Source organism: Pleuronectes platessa, chromosome 21 (assembly GCF_947347685.1).
Source record: "Pleuronectes platessa chromosome 21, fPlePla1.1, whole genome shotgun sequence".
In the NCBI taxonomy this organism is placed as follows: Eukaryota; Metazoa; Chordata; class Actinopteri; order Pleuronectiformes; family Pleuronectidae; genus Pleuronectes; species Pleuronectes platessa.
Window position 1 is genome coordinate 11,286,640 of NC_070646.1, and position 14,520 is coordinate 11,301,159.

The 14,520-nt window shown below is 45.2% G+C and overlaps 1 protein-coding gene across 1 annotated transcript in view; it reads left to right on the forward strand.

Moving 5' to 3' along the window:
* The window catches only part of bahcc1b (BAH domain and coiled-coil containing 1b), a 62,590-nt gene that overhangs the window by 14,034 nt on the left and 34,036 nt on the right, over positions 1-14,520 (forward strand). The gene's annotated exons all lie outside the window — the stretch shown is intronic.

Consider the following 14,520-nt stretch of genomic DNA (forward strand, 5'->3'; position numbering starts at 1 on the left):
GAGACATGTTGCTGCATGTCTCCCTTAAATTTGACTAAAATCATTTTAGCAGAAATATGTCATTTTTTAAACCCATGACAAACACACACCAAGCCTGCATAATGATTTAAACAGATTATACTTCACTTTGGCCGATAATGCCGCTCGCTGACGTGTATTATGATCCAGTGTAAAATGATTCTGTAATGTTAAAAAGAGAAGAAAAAAAGCGTAGTAATGCAGGGTGATAATACTATTGAAATGTATTCAAGAGGCCCTCTCACAGGGACTCAAGGTGCATGACACTGTATTGAGATTCCAGATATCCAGACTCTCCATGCATGTCCCTGATGGGGTTTTGACTGACATGATAGGCATAGAGGATTGTTGTTTTGGGATGGGGGCTGGGTTACATGTGTGTGTGTTTGCTGGGAGGTTAGGATGGGGGTTACCTTTGTGCTCCCCCCACTCCTCCCTCAGAGTTTCAGAAAGCTGTATTCTTGGCCCTAGGCCTCGGCACAGGGGGTAGATATGAGGTGGGGTTGGCCATACCGGGATATGTGTGTCTCTGTGTGTGTGTGTGTGTGTGTGTGTGTGTGTGTGGAGGGGGCTTATTTCAGATCTTCCCTTTTTTTTTACTTTCTCACAAGACCAATCTGGGTGTATCTGTTACAGAAATTTGAAGTAAGAAAAAAAAAATACCCTCTCGCCCCCCATGTTTCTTCATATCCCGGAAAACCTGCAATCCATCAATTTGCTGAAGCCTCTTATTTAGATCAGCATGGTGTCTGCTTGAATATGGTCGCGCTTGACAAGGTGATGGAATGACAGCTGCATACCAACGCCATAGGACCCGGGCCCCCATTTGATAAAACCCCCACAATGATATTACACAGACGTTTAGATTACTGATAGGGAGCAGTGGGAAAGCCTTTGTCTCTCTCTTGTCTTTCCAGCTCTTCCCCTCCCTGTTTCGATGCATCGCTTTTCTTTCTTTCTTCCCCTTTTCTGTGATGTTAGCCCCTGGGCAGCAGTTGTATAAGTGTGTGTGTGTGTGTGTGTGTGTGTGTGTGTGTGTGTGATTAAGGTTAGGTTTACCCTGCAGTAGCACAGGTGTGCAGTATTATGGAGGGCGTGGTAGAGCTTGTCATTGAACAGGTGTGTTACTTACCAGACGGCAGACGGTTTTTGTATACACGGCTGTGAATGTGGGAGAGTGTGTGTGCGATAATGTGTGTGTGTGTGTATGTGTGTGACCTAGTAACACAGACAGTAAGCGCTTACATTCATGTGACATGTACATTCACAGTTGCACACACACACACACACACACTTGCAGAGTTTTCACCTATAAGCTGCTCTGTGCTTTGATAAGAGTAGAAAGCCGTAATCATAATGTTTTGGTGGGACTAGATAACCTTTCTGCTGCTTCTCTCAGTCTTTTCTCTCAATCTGTCCGCTCAGGCCTCATCCCCTGACCTTTCCCTTCTTCTTCTCTCCGTCTGCTCATCATCTCATCTCCCGCTTCTTCCATGCGATTGTGTCTTGTTTGCGAAGCACGAGATCCTGCAGTGAAAATTCTGCCGCTTCCCTGCTATTGTGTGTGTGTGTGTGTGTGCGTGTGTGTGTGTTTGTCCGGCCCGGCACGCAGCCACCCTGCTCATTCATCATGCAGCTGTCAGTAATGTCTCTCCACTCTTGGAAGTTCCTCGTGTTTGTCTTTGATCGTGCCACAGGCGAGACACACCCCTTGACCCTCCTACCTGCGCACACCTTCACACACCAAATACCACCATGACGTGGACAGAGAGGAGGAAGTGATTGCATGTTTGGATGTTCCTGACAAGGAGAAGTAGTTGTGACATTTACTTGTGTATGTGAGTGTGCAGTGGGTGTTTATTAAAGCTCCATTCAAATCCAAAAGGAATGGAAGGAACAGGGTAAAACATCGAGAATAAGAATAAATGATGGATAGAGCAGAGGGAAAGAGAGCAGGAGGAGGAGGAGGTTAGAGGGAGTGGAGAGGCTGAATGTTTCCACCTGGTTGGTAATCCAGTCAGATTACCACCGCCTGACAGCACCCACTGGCCGCCATCCCCGACTCTCAGCCTGGCGTCTCCGCTGCCTCTCGAGAGTACGACTGAGTGAAAGTGAGAGAGAGGAGACACTCGCCCCTCTCTCTCTCTCGTTCTGTGTGTATGTGTGTGTGTGTGTGTGTGTGTCTGTGTGATGAGTCAGCAGTGGATGAGTGCTCAGACAGACCCAGCCCCCTTCACCTCACCAGTGGTACTCTGGGCACAAGGGGCACATCCTGCGTGCAGCCTGCAAGACGACCCCCTGCGCGGCGGAGACAGGTGGTGGAGTCTGCAGCCAGCCGAGCTGTGACTGGACGCAGTGATTGAGGGGCAGAGTGTAACCTGTCAATTCACCGCAATTTAAAAAAAAGAAATAAATGAAAAGAAATGCTTTTTTACTAAAAATCATATTAAAAAATACACAGTGTTGTTCTGGGATGACCCAAGTCAGTGCTTAGTTGTTAAAGCACCCAACACACTGGGTTGTTTTTAGTGCTTTAAGGTTATTTACTCAAACTAATACCCACTAACATGTAGCTTTGGTTTGCAATGGGAGTGGATATGATCAGCCTTCATCCCCGGGTCAAATGACTCTGCAGAGGAGGCAGGTTTCTGATTGGCAGTGATGGAAACATGAAACCCAGGTGAACGTGCTCATTTTGTTTTGTATCGTGCACGATGCAGCACTCGAGAGACAGCTAGGTTCCCGACGCGTCGGTATCTTGTGACATGACTGAACATGACTGAACATGACTGGTGCAAATGTGAAAAAGAGACAATCTCCCTTTTTCTGAACAGGTTTCACTTAATAAGATGGCCTATTCCTGCTCCTTTTTGTGTAAAAGCAGTGTAAAACTTTTCAAACATGCATGTTTACAATCCCTCACTGATTGATTGTTGATAATGGGTCATTTGCACAGTACATGTAAATCATATTGTACAACAATTTATGCATTTGTGACAGCTTTACGGCAACACTTGAATTACTGTATCATATATTTGTGGGTCCCGCTCGGTTATCCTAGTGATCCAGCTTGTGTAATAGTGTGGACCCCAGTTGAAGGCAGTCTTTATAATGGAAATTAAATACGTTGTGCTTCTTTTTCTGCAGCATCATGTAACCTCATCACTAAATTCTAAACACTGAACCCTTAACAAAACCTAGAAGACAGGATTGTAAACTAGTTACTCTCCAAAAAGCCAAATAACAGGCCCCTTAATATAGGGACACATCAAAATAGCCACATTTTAATTTATAAATGTAACACTTACAGTAGGTCACAATAGGCTATGGGTTCTAGAAAAAGTTAACCGATGTATTACATGTAAGTATATTGGACAAGGTCTGTTTTTAGACTGTATTAAGAGCTAATGTCAGTCATAGCCGCGAGCACATAGACACATCACTGTATCTAAAGTTCAAACTAAAATATTCAGCGAGGCCAAAGAAATCAGCTAAAAGGGTACGACTGTTTTAAAATTGTTGACATATTAGCGGCATTAAGTCATTAAGCAAAGCCAGCAGAGTCATTAAAGGCATTTCCATTACAAATCACACTGCGGTGTGCGCTTTGATATTTCAAGCAAACCACTACCCATGGTCTAAATATATTCCTGAATGTCCCACTGCATCTAATCACATTGACCTCGGACTAACTGTGACCGAGATTTAAGCCGCCCCAAAAGGTCACATCAGTGGAGAGATAAGAGACATTTGAATATATTAAGTAAAAGTCGTGTTTTGATGTGGGAGCTCTGGGTTGAAGGCCGTATTTGTTCGGAGGCCCTTTCGCTGCAGTGACAGAAGGACTTTTGTCTCATCATCCCAACATGTGAACAGCTGCTTATTGTCCGTAGCAGTGATTTGAAGGGAGTGGGGGGGGTGCGTTCGGTTGCGACATCTCCGGGGTGCGAACACACACACACACACACACACACCACCATCTGATGACTTGGCATGTGAACGGCGAGCGACAGACTTCCTGTTTCAATGTGCTTCTCCTCTCTCTTTCTCCCTCCTCTTCCCCCTTTTTTAACCTCCTTCTCCGTCGCTCACTGGCCAGACCTCCCCTCCACCCGTCCTCCCTGCCCCTCTTCAACCGCATGCATGTCCTCCCCTCTTCCTCCTCCTTCTGCTTCCCCCTTTCGCTTCCCCTTCACTCCTCTTGGCTTTTCGAGTGGTCCTCCAGCCCTCCTTCCTCCTTGTCCTCACAGCCGCCGTTCCTCCCTATACTCTTCTCTCTCCTCCCTTTGCTCTCCTCTCCTATCAATCCCCCCCCCCCCCCCCCCCCTTCCTCCACCTCTTATATCCACTCCCATCTCTGTCTAACTCTCCGCATTGTTAGCAGACCAGCTTCTCTCGGCACTCCTCTCATTTCTGTCTCAATTTCAGCCGGCTTCCTCTCCTTTTCCACATTGCCTCATTTGCTTCTCCCCCATACCACCATCCCTCCACGTCTCCGCTCCCCCACCACTCTGCCGGTTGTTAACGGGCCCGTCCCGGTGCTACTCGGCCTATGGCCAACTCACTAAATCAGAAAAGATTGGAGGATTTGGCAAGAGGGAGTGAGAGCTCAGTGCGGCGTCTTTGAAGCCTGAGAAACGAGAGAAAAATGACATTTTAAACAGCCCGCAAAACACGAGGCTAAAACAGCTTCTTACTCTGTGCATGAGGAGGGGGGAACTGTGTGTGTGTCTGTGTGTGTGTGTGTCTGTGTCTGTGTTCATTTAAAATCCAATACAAGGTGTTTTATGGGAATATGTGACTGCTGTGGCTGGAATTCATGATACGAATGCGTGAACAAAGTCAGAGGAAATGTGAAAAGAAAGCGTGGGCGTGCACAACTGCGCTCGCAGACACTACAGTTCATCGGTATCTCACGGCCTTCCACTTCTTCTGAGGGGTCAAGGCAAACCCCTGTTTTACGCGACGTGACAGAGAGGTGACATCATTTAGCGGGGAGGGGGGGCAGACATGATGTCACAGTCTCGCCACAGCCACGGGTCTGCATCCCCTTTTGAGAACGCACACTGCAAAAGCGAGGCCCGGTGCAACCAGGGCAACCCTTATCGCGGCGGCTACCAGACACCTGATCGCCGGGCCTGCAGTGTGTCCGCACCCGGGGTCACGTTTGTGCCTGACTCATCGTCCCTGGAGCTGACTTGTTTGACTCGGCCGGGGGCCCTTTTCTCGGCTGTTTTGTTTTGGTTCTCCATTCGATTCATTTCAGCTCTGTTTGGCTCATTCATATTGTAATGGCCTCCATTCAGGCGGGTCTATGTCCAGTTTGTTTTGCTGTCAGGGGCTCAGATGGATGGAGGGGGCCGTAGGTTCATCCGGAGGTGAGGTTAAAGAAGCCAGAGTGGTCGGACTATGGCTCCTGAATGCGCACACCCTTCAAGTCCCACTGCCGCCGTCGTGCAGATTAAACCGATCGACGATTTGGCGTGAAAGACAGCTAATGTGCTCCTAAATGGGAAATAGGTTCATATCTGCGTGCGTGCCTGTTTGTGTGTGTGTGTTTGTGTTTGAGGGAAGGTGGTACGAAAAAGAGAGAAGCAGCTGTGTGGAACAGCATGGATCGTTACACAGTGACACACATGAAAGCTTTAAGTATATTCAGGAGCCTTCGTTGAATATACATGGAGCTGTGTGCAGCTTTGTATATATATGTGTTTCTGTGCGTGTGTGTGTGTGTGTGTGTGTGCGCGAATCCCCTCCCATGCTTTTGCCCGAGCTGAGATTAAGAAAGAAAACAAGAAAAGAGAGTGCAGGCGTAAGAGGGCGAGAGAGGGAGAGAGAGGGAGAGAGAGAGAGAGGGAGAGAGAGAGGGAGAGAGAGAGGGAGAGAGAGAGAGAGAGAGAGAGAGAGCAAAAAAAAAAGAAAAGAAAAAACAACAAAGATCCGTCATCAGTCATTCATGGCTAATCAGTCTCGTGGGACGTGCACACACCACACACACATACACACACACTCACACACACACGGCGCTGAGGTCCTAATCCTACTGGGACTGCTTTTGCCTCTGTGTGTGCCTGTCTAAATTTTGGATCCCGGCTGATTAGAAGCAAACCCTCCTTCTCTTTTTGCACCTCTCTCTCTCTCTCTGTCTCTCTCTCTCTCTCTCTCTCTCTCTCTCTTTCTTTTACCTCTATTTCTCTCTGCTTTTCTCTCTCTCTCTCTTCTCCTCCACGTCTTTGATTGCTGGTAAAGTGTCTCTTCTCCTTCTATCTACTTTTCCTCTCTTATCTCTTTAATAACTGCCTACTGTCTTTTCCGCTCGTTTTGATGTGTGTTTTTGTAATGTTTGGAAGCATGTGTGCATGCATAATATAGGAATGTCTTTAGTGTGTCAGTGTGCACTTATCTCAGCTTTTGTGTGTGTGTGTGTGTGTGTGTGTGTGTGTGTGTGTGTGTGTGTGTGTGTGTGTCTCATTTCATCAGAACCTCTTAGCGTTGGTCTCGTTGTTTTATCGTCCCCATTTGTTTCAGCTTTATTTTTTTTAAATCAAATAAGTTGCACGGATGTTACTGCTATTACCAAAGCTAAATTACATATTACTGAATACAATACATTGTCATGAGAATAAATAGATTAATAATGATATACTCTTTCGCATTACAGAAAGGGATACATTTAGTTTTATTTCACTTGTGGTTTGAGTGACACTTTTAAAGGCATTTTATGTGACATGTTTACGCATGTCTACAACTAAAACCCTCAAATTCAATTTATTTCATTAATTTTACCGCATTATGAAACACAATATCAGCAAATTTATTTTTAATCTGAATTGAATGAAAATCATTTACTCGGTCATAAAACAGTGTAGATCCCTCATATGATCAATTCCTCAAATGATTTTATAGAAATCTTATATCCACTAATCTGCCAGATATTTAATTCACCACATGTTGGACTAAGACACAGTAAAATGTAACAATTTCTCCAATTAATAATCTGGAACTAGGATTTATTTAGCCACCTTTTGCTTAAAACATATTGTTGATGATTTATCTAAATTAATAAAATAGTTTTCTAAATTTTATTTAAATAACCTGTCTGTATTTGTCCTGTCTAAGACATCAGGGACATTTTTTGTGTATGAAAATGAATACTTCTTTGATAGCCTTTTTTTAATTTCACTTAATTTCCCCTGGAATGCTAAACTTTAACATCGTCCAGCTTCTCAAACGTGAGAATTTCCTGTTTATCTTTTCTGTTTAACTTCATTGTAAGTTGAATATTACAATGTTGTGTTTGAAGCTTGAACAATTTGAGAAATTGTGATGTTTTTCATCTACAAATTTTCTACATTTCAAGTGAATGATTAATATAAAAGAAAAATAATTGCCAGATGAATCAATGATATTAATTGTTATTCTCCGCGACTCACTTGAGAGTTATTACAACCAGTAATCCCCCCATACTCCATCATCTTCGTTCTCTCCACCCTCTCTTTTGTTTATTTTCCTTTTCTCCCCCCTTTTCCTTTCCTCTTTATTTCCTCTCTGTGGATCCCTCCAATAATCTTTTATTCCTGTGTAAATATTACAGCAATGAGGGAATATAGAGAATGATAAAAACCAAGCTGAAATAAGGTCAGACTATATTCTCACCTGCTTTCTCTTTCTCTCTACCTCTCTCTCGCTTCGTCGCTCACTTGCTCACTCTATCCCCTCCTCTCTCCCTCCCTCCATCGCCATCCCTCTCTCCTCCTCCCTTTTTGTCTCTCTCACTCTCTCTCTCTCTCGTGTTCGCTGTCTGCTGATCCCGCTCTTCTCTCTTGTTCAGTCTCTTTCCCCTTACGCACACCGACTGTCTGATGCCCACACACACGCTACACACAAACAGCACAGACGCAGACGCACGCACACACACACACACACACACACACACACACACACACACACACACACACACACACACACGCACACACAAACTGTGACACCTGCATGTCGAGCTGTTGAGGGTCTAATTTAAGTAAAGTGCTTCTCTAGGAACCACAACCCCTCAACTCACGATGATGGAGGGTGATGCAGTGCGGTGTGGTTGCACACACGCTCACTAACACACACACGCGCACACACACAGACACTAGGTTATACATAAATGCATACACACACACACACACACACACACACACACACATCCTGCTCCAGTGATACTGAGCTGTGACTCTCCGTGGTGTGGGATTGAAGGCGGCACTGTAGATGGCTTGTAAGTAGCATACTGTAATAATAACGTGATATTTGATCCCCGTAGGGAAATTCACCTTTTCTCGGCCGCCTGCAGATCAGACTGCAGGGTCAGTTACAGCTGTGGCAAAGCTGGTGTAGGGGATTTAGTCTCTTGCTCAAGGACACTTCAGCAAGGGTGGATGCTGCGTGGCTGACACCGATATGGTTAAATCTGGGCTTCCTGATTGAAGGATGTCGTAGCTCCATCGTCTTTGCTGCACGCCGCCCCGGCTGCTCCACTTCTGGTGCGTAGGTGTGTTTGTTTCCACTGGAGTCGGAGCTAACTTTAGACGAGGCAGGATTGTGCTGCACCGCCGCTGCAAATCTGGGGCCGCGATCTCGAACCTTCATGGAAAAAGAATTGCCTGAAATGCTTTGGTTTTGGAAACTTCGGTCCCACATAAAAGTAAAGATAAGGCTCGTTTAATGAGTGCAGGGCTTATGCTACATTTCTCCCCACAGAACCTGGGACTGTTGAAAGCAGCCTAAATTCAAACCAGTAACACTGACGTATACCAGATCTGTCTTTCTTTAAACGGGGAACTTGTTGGCTAAACAGCTGCTTATTTACACAACCAGCGGATATGTTACCACACTCTCTTTATTTGGAGTCATGTAACTGTTTCTGGCCTTTTGATGAACTTTAAGTGCTTTTTCGGTCTCCATCAAGGCTTGAGAGAAATATCTGGCTCTTTAGTTGCTAAATGCTTCACCATGTTCACCAGGCAGCTGCTATGTTTGTCTCACTGCTTTGTGTTGTGCTGGGTGTGCAGTGGTGTTTTAGGTGTTTAGTCTGATTAACCATCCCATGAGAGCAGAGAGACTCGGTACAAGATAGTAGGGTACAGTAGAGTAGGGTAGACTAGACTAGGGGACTAAAACAATGTGCTTTTGAATGCTAAAATGCTCAATAGAGTTTATGGGGGTTTGATTCTGTCACTCTGAGCGAGGGATCTGTTTTTCAAATAAAACCTTTATTGTTAAAGGTATAATAAAACCTTTTATTGTTATGTCCTGGAGACAGAAAGCAGTTGCACTATTAAACCTTCTCATTAATGAATTATAAATTAAATTGCACAAAATAAAATAAAATCTATTTTTGCATATTAACATCGTAGCGAAATAATTCAGGATAATAAAAATAACTTATAGCATTGTTGTTGTTTTTTGACCCACCGGGTACCTCTTCTATTATAACAGGGTCATAATATAATATATTTTGTATTAAATTCCCAGCATGTTACAGGTTTAAAATTTGAATTTATTTAGAATTTAAGGTTTTAAAATATACTTTTTGTAACATTTTGTTACTTGTTATTGTTCTCCCGGCCCCTCATTGGTTAAACTATTATCTGGGCCACGTATTGAAACATTGCATCACAGGCTCTTAAACTGTTGATATCTTTGAACCATGATCATCATCATCGAGAATACATGTTAATAAGTAACAGTCACATAAATTCACGCCTGAAGAACATGTGTTTAATGGAGACCGTGTGTGCTAATACATCGTAGATTGTGGTAGTTAACCAGTGACCGTTTGATAAGTGGTGAGCTGGTGTTGTGTTTGAACTTCAATGTGATTCATGAACACACACATGTGTACCTGTTCATCTCTGGGTCCACTTTGCTCTCAGCTTACGGTGACGTGTTTTCTGTTCCACTCGCTTTGTGCTCATCCCGGTGTTTTGACCCTTAGATGTAATTCATCCAGAGTCACTGTGTCTTCATCCTTATGAAGATGTGTGTGTGTGTGTGTGTGTGTGTGTGTGTGTGTGTGTGTGTGTGTGTGTGTGTGTGTGTGTGTGTGTGTGTGTGTGTGTGTGTGTGTGTGTGTGTGTGTGTGTGTGTGTGTTTGCTGTGGCTGCAAACTGAATGGACCACAGGGGTGTGGCTCAGGCATGTCGGACGACCAGAATTCCCAGAACAGGCTTCCTCACTGTTTACCAGGGCTGCTAAGCTACTGTGGGGGTGATGGTGGGGGTGTTGCCAAGACACACACGCACACACACACACACACACACACAGACCCAATCACCCACACACACATACAGACATACAGACACAGAGGCAAGTTAAGTTGGACTGAATTGCATTATTGGCTCTCACCGCAGGCTTTCCTGAAATATCAGCAACCTTATGCTTTTAATTAGGGTGTGTGTGTGTGCATGTGTGTGCGCGCGTGCCCACGTGTACCATTTGTGTTTCGTTCCGACCGAGGCAGCAGAACCAGTCTCGTATGACCCCTATCGCCTAAATTCCCCTGTTTTCTTTGCTAAAACATGGAAAAACTTACCCCGACAGCCCCCCACCCCCTGCCCCCCTTCCTGCTTCCTAAGAAACCCTCATATGTTGGGAGTTCCTCCCCTCCAAGACCATATAAGGTCCTTCCTCCTGCCGTGGGTGGGTGGGTGTGTGGCATCCAAAAAGTCTGTGGTCAAAAAGCAGGAACGTTTTCCTCCTCACTCACAGTTTACTGGTGTATTTTGTGGGGGCCATGTACAGACACGGAAAACTCTGAACATCACCGGATCTCTTTTGATGGTTTTTCTCTTCTTCTTTTGTCGGCTTTCCGGGCCGAGCTTTATAACAAGGTGCAATGTTGCACGTTTTCTTCCCTGTTAATTTCAATCCTCCTGCTGCTTTTACCTCCTGTAGCTCTCACGGAGCTGCAGCCAGACGATGTGTCTTTCAGCATCCTCGGTGGCTTTTGATGGTTTGAACGCACAGGCTAGGACTACTGGGATGTTACCACAGTAGTCTTGTGCATGCAGGGAGACGGTATTACAGAGAGTGTGTGTGTGTGGTTGTGTGTGTGTGTGTGGACGGCCAGGCTCTGGTCCGCAGCCTGGGAGTGAGGCTTTGAGCTGTGCTGTTCATAGTCTGCTGATTTATGCGCCTCACAAGGAAATCTCTCATTTGTAGCTCTTTTATCTCAGTCCCCCTCCCTCCACTCTTTCCCTCTTTCTCTCCCTTTCTCTTTCTCCGTCTCCGTCCTCACTCCTCTTCCCCGACGTAATGTGATTCAGTGCAGCTGCTCGTCCCAGGCGACATGCCATGCTTTGCTTGCACACCCTGCTCTTTCTAACATGAATGAGTCAAGAGGAATCGCTGATGAATAATAAGATCGAGCAGGAGGAAGATGCTATCTGGATCAAGTTCAGCAAAATAACTCCTTTTCTCCTCTGAACATAGTCTTTGTAAGCTCGGGCGCTTACTCACACATTGAATGTGTTTGTGTCCCCAGTGCCATAATGCTTTTATGGCCCGTGTGTGTGTGCATGTGCGTGTGTGTATGTGTGTGTGCGCCTTCCACGACTGCCTTGTTTGAGTAGCCCTGTCACTTGTGCAATTCTGTGGTGTCAAAACAGATCAGAAAGGTCTGGCTTTACTCCTGCCCCTAAATACACACCCAAAACACACACACACACAGACACACACACACTCACACAATCACACCCACACACACACACAGATTGAAGGCTCGATGCCAGGGCCCTTGGTGGTTGGAGGCATATGAAAGGGTCGGACTGACGAGAGGTTGCCAAGTGTACGGCAATAAGCGTAACAGCCAAGCTAACGAGAGTCAGAACCTCTGACACACACACACATACACACACAGACACACACACACACACACACACACACACATACACACACACACACACACACACACACACACACACACACACACACATACACACACACACACACACACACAAACACACAGTGAGACTGTATTGTCAGACTCTCAAGCGCTCCCAGTTGTCACTACCAATGGCAGAATGGAAGAGTGTGTGTGTGTGTGAGAAAAAGAGAGAGAGAGAGTTCAGTATATCAGTGTGTGGACAGAGGCTTCTGTTAATTGGCAAATGTGACGATACAACACGGGAGGATATTGATCTTCAATCGGACGGAGATCGATTTAACTTGTCACCCTTCCAGGTGTGTGCGTGTGCGTGCGTGTGGTTGCACGTGTGTATTGATTCGCCGCAGTCCATTCAGAATGTCGCTCTGTTACTTTATCTGGGTTTGCTTCCTTCTCCTTGGGACATTCCCTGCGTCACACCAATTCCACCTGTTTTCTCCTCCTCTGTTTGCTCCTTCCTCTTCCTCTTTCTCCCTCTTCGTCCTCCTTCCTCTTCCTCCCTCTGCCTCTCCTCAGAATAGAGAGTAAACCATGGTGTGGCCTTTAATCTGCTGTGTGGCCACTGAGTTTCAGGGGCAGGGTCCTTCACACTCACACCAGCTCATGCACTACATACTTCGTTCTTCATTTGTGAAAGGCAAACATTTCCATACCCAATTTTCTAGAATTTACATCTGCAAATGCCTTTAGTGTGCCTTAAATGTGTGAAAAATAGAGTGCGCTCATAAAAAAAAAAGAAAAAGCAGAATTACTTGCACAATTTCAATCTTTGTGCCTTTTTTCATCTATTATCCATTGGGTTTAAATATAGAAATTCCTCCGTAAAGCAGTTTTTCCGCACTAACATTGGTTTTATTCATGTCAACCTCTCGCAGCAGCAACACAGTGTGGCAGTCTTCCCGGATTAAAAAAAAAGTTACTTCTGTGCAGAAATTTGCTTTTGTAGATAGATTTCTCCCCGTGTGACTGTTAAAGTGGCTTCTGTGACGATCTGGCTGTTAAATTCTGAAGCCGCTGACACCAAACCCCGATGTTTATATTGCTGAAACTTCAGATTAGCTGCTATCGAACTCCATTGCGGCTGCACAGGAAACGGCAACATCTCAAAATTTATGTTTGGCCCCATATACCCGAAAATATTCCGAGCAGCAAAACCCTGCCCAGAAAGGCGAGGAGCACATCCAACGCTTTAAATAAAATATGAAACAGTGTTACAATAAGTAAGTTTGAGTGGATTTTCCCTCAGCAAATCACATTACTGTCCATCATCAATAAACTAAAGCAGGTTTTGCTCACTGTGAGTACAGCAGACTGAATTAGTATGAGTAGAGAGTCGTAATTCTGATGTTTATTACCTTGGATAGTCAACATTGGAGGATTCAATGCCTGCACATTGACACACTTTTCCAGTTCGCGATGCCAACTGGGGAAAATGGGAGGCATTCAAACACGGTTTCTTCTTTAATTACCACTACAGAGACTGAATGGAGCCGTTTTCTCAGTCAGCAGCTTGTATTTATAGTCAATAGCGTGCAGATATGTGTGATCCTGAGGTGACTTGGGTCAGAGCTGAAGTTTTGATGTAGATGAGTATCTGTGCTGGTTCAATCGAACCCACTAGAGTTTGTTATGGTTCTGTTCTGTCTCGTTCCCTCTTTTTCTGACGCATCTCATCAGTTGTGGTTAATTTGGCGTCCTCGCACTCACCGGGTGGTGTTCCTGAGCTATGGGAAACGATGGGAGGATGCGGCGGTGACAGATGGAAGGGGAATGTGCAGATTGGGATAAAAACAAAGGTGGAAACCGAGGGCAGGAAGAGAAAGAAAAGGGAGGAGGGGGGAGGGGGGGGGGAGAGAGGAGGCACAGGCACAGAAATAAGGTTTATGTTAGTGGCTGGCCTCCGAGATGATTTTCCATATCAGCAGGCCAGAGGGAGCGGGCAAATATGATTTTCTCCTCAACTCGCCAACAGAAAACAGACAGAGAGCGGCGAGAGAAGGGAGTTGACAGGAAAGAGGGAACGGGGTAAATGGGAAAAAGATGGGGAGATGGGGGGGATGGGTGGAGAGATGAAAGAAAAAGTAAACAAGGAGCGCAGAGCATTAAAACTTGATGATCGATATCCCTGCTGTTTGAAATCAATGCTGCTAATTTCTTAAAATGTCTTCAATTTAATTCAAGTGAACTTTTATGGCCCCGGGAGACACTTCATGATGCCTCTCGTAACTTCTGAAGCGCATGGCTGCTCAGCTGAAACCTGGCGTTTCTTTGTATTGTCTGGTTTCGGAGATGAGTTGAATGTGTGTGTATCGGACTATTAGAATTGAACGTGCCTGTGTGTGTGTGTCTGTGCTGCCAGGGGGCCTTGTGAAACCAGCCTGAGTCTTATACGAGCTGTGTTTTATTATGACTGGCCGAAAAGCCACTGATCTGCAGTTGTACAAGAGTGGATTTGGAGAAGAAGAAAAAAGTACCTAAAAAGAAAAAATAGCTACGCTGTGAAAATATCCTGTCTGAGAGAGAGCGAGCGACAGAGAGAGAGAGAAAATAAATGTCTAGAAAGGAAAGTTTGGCGA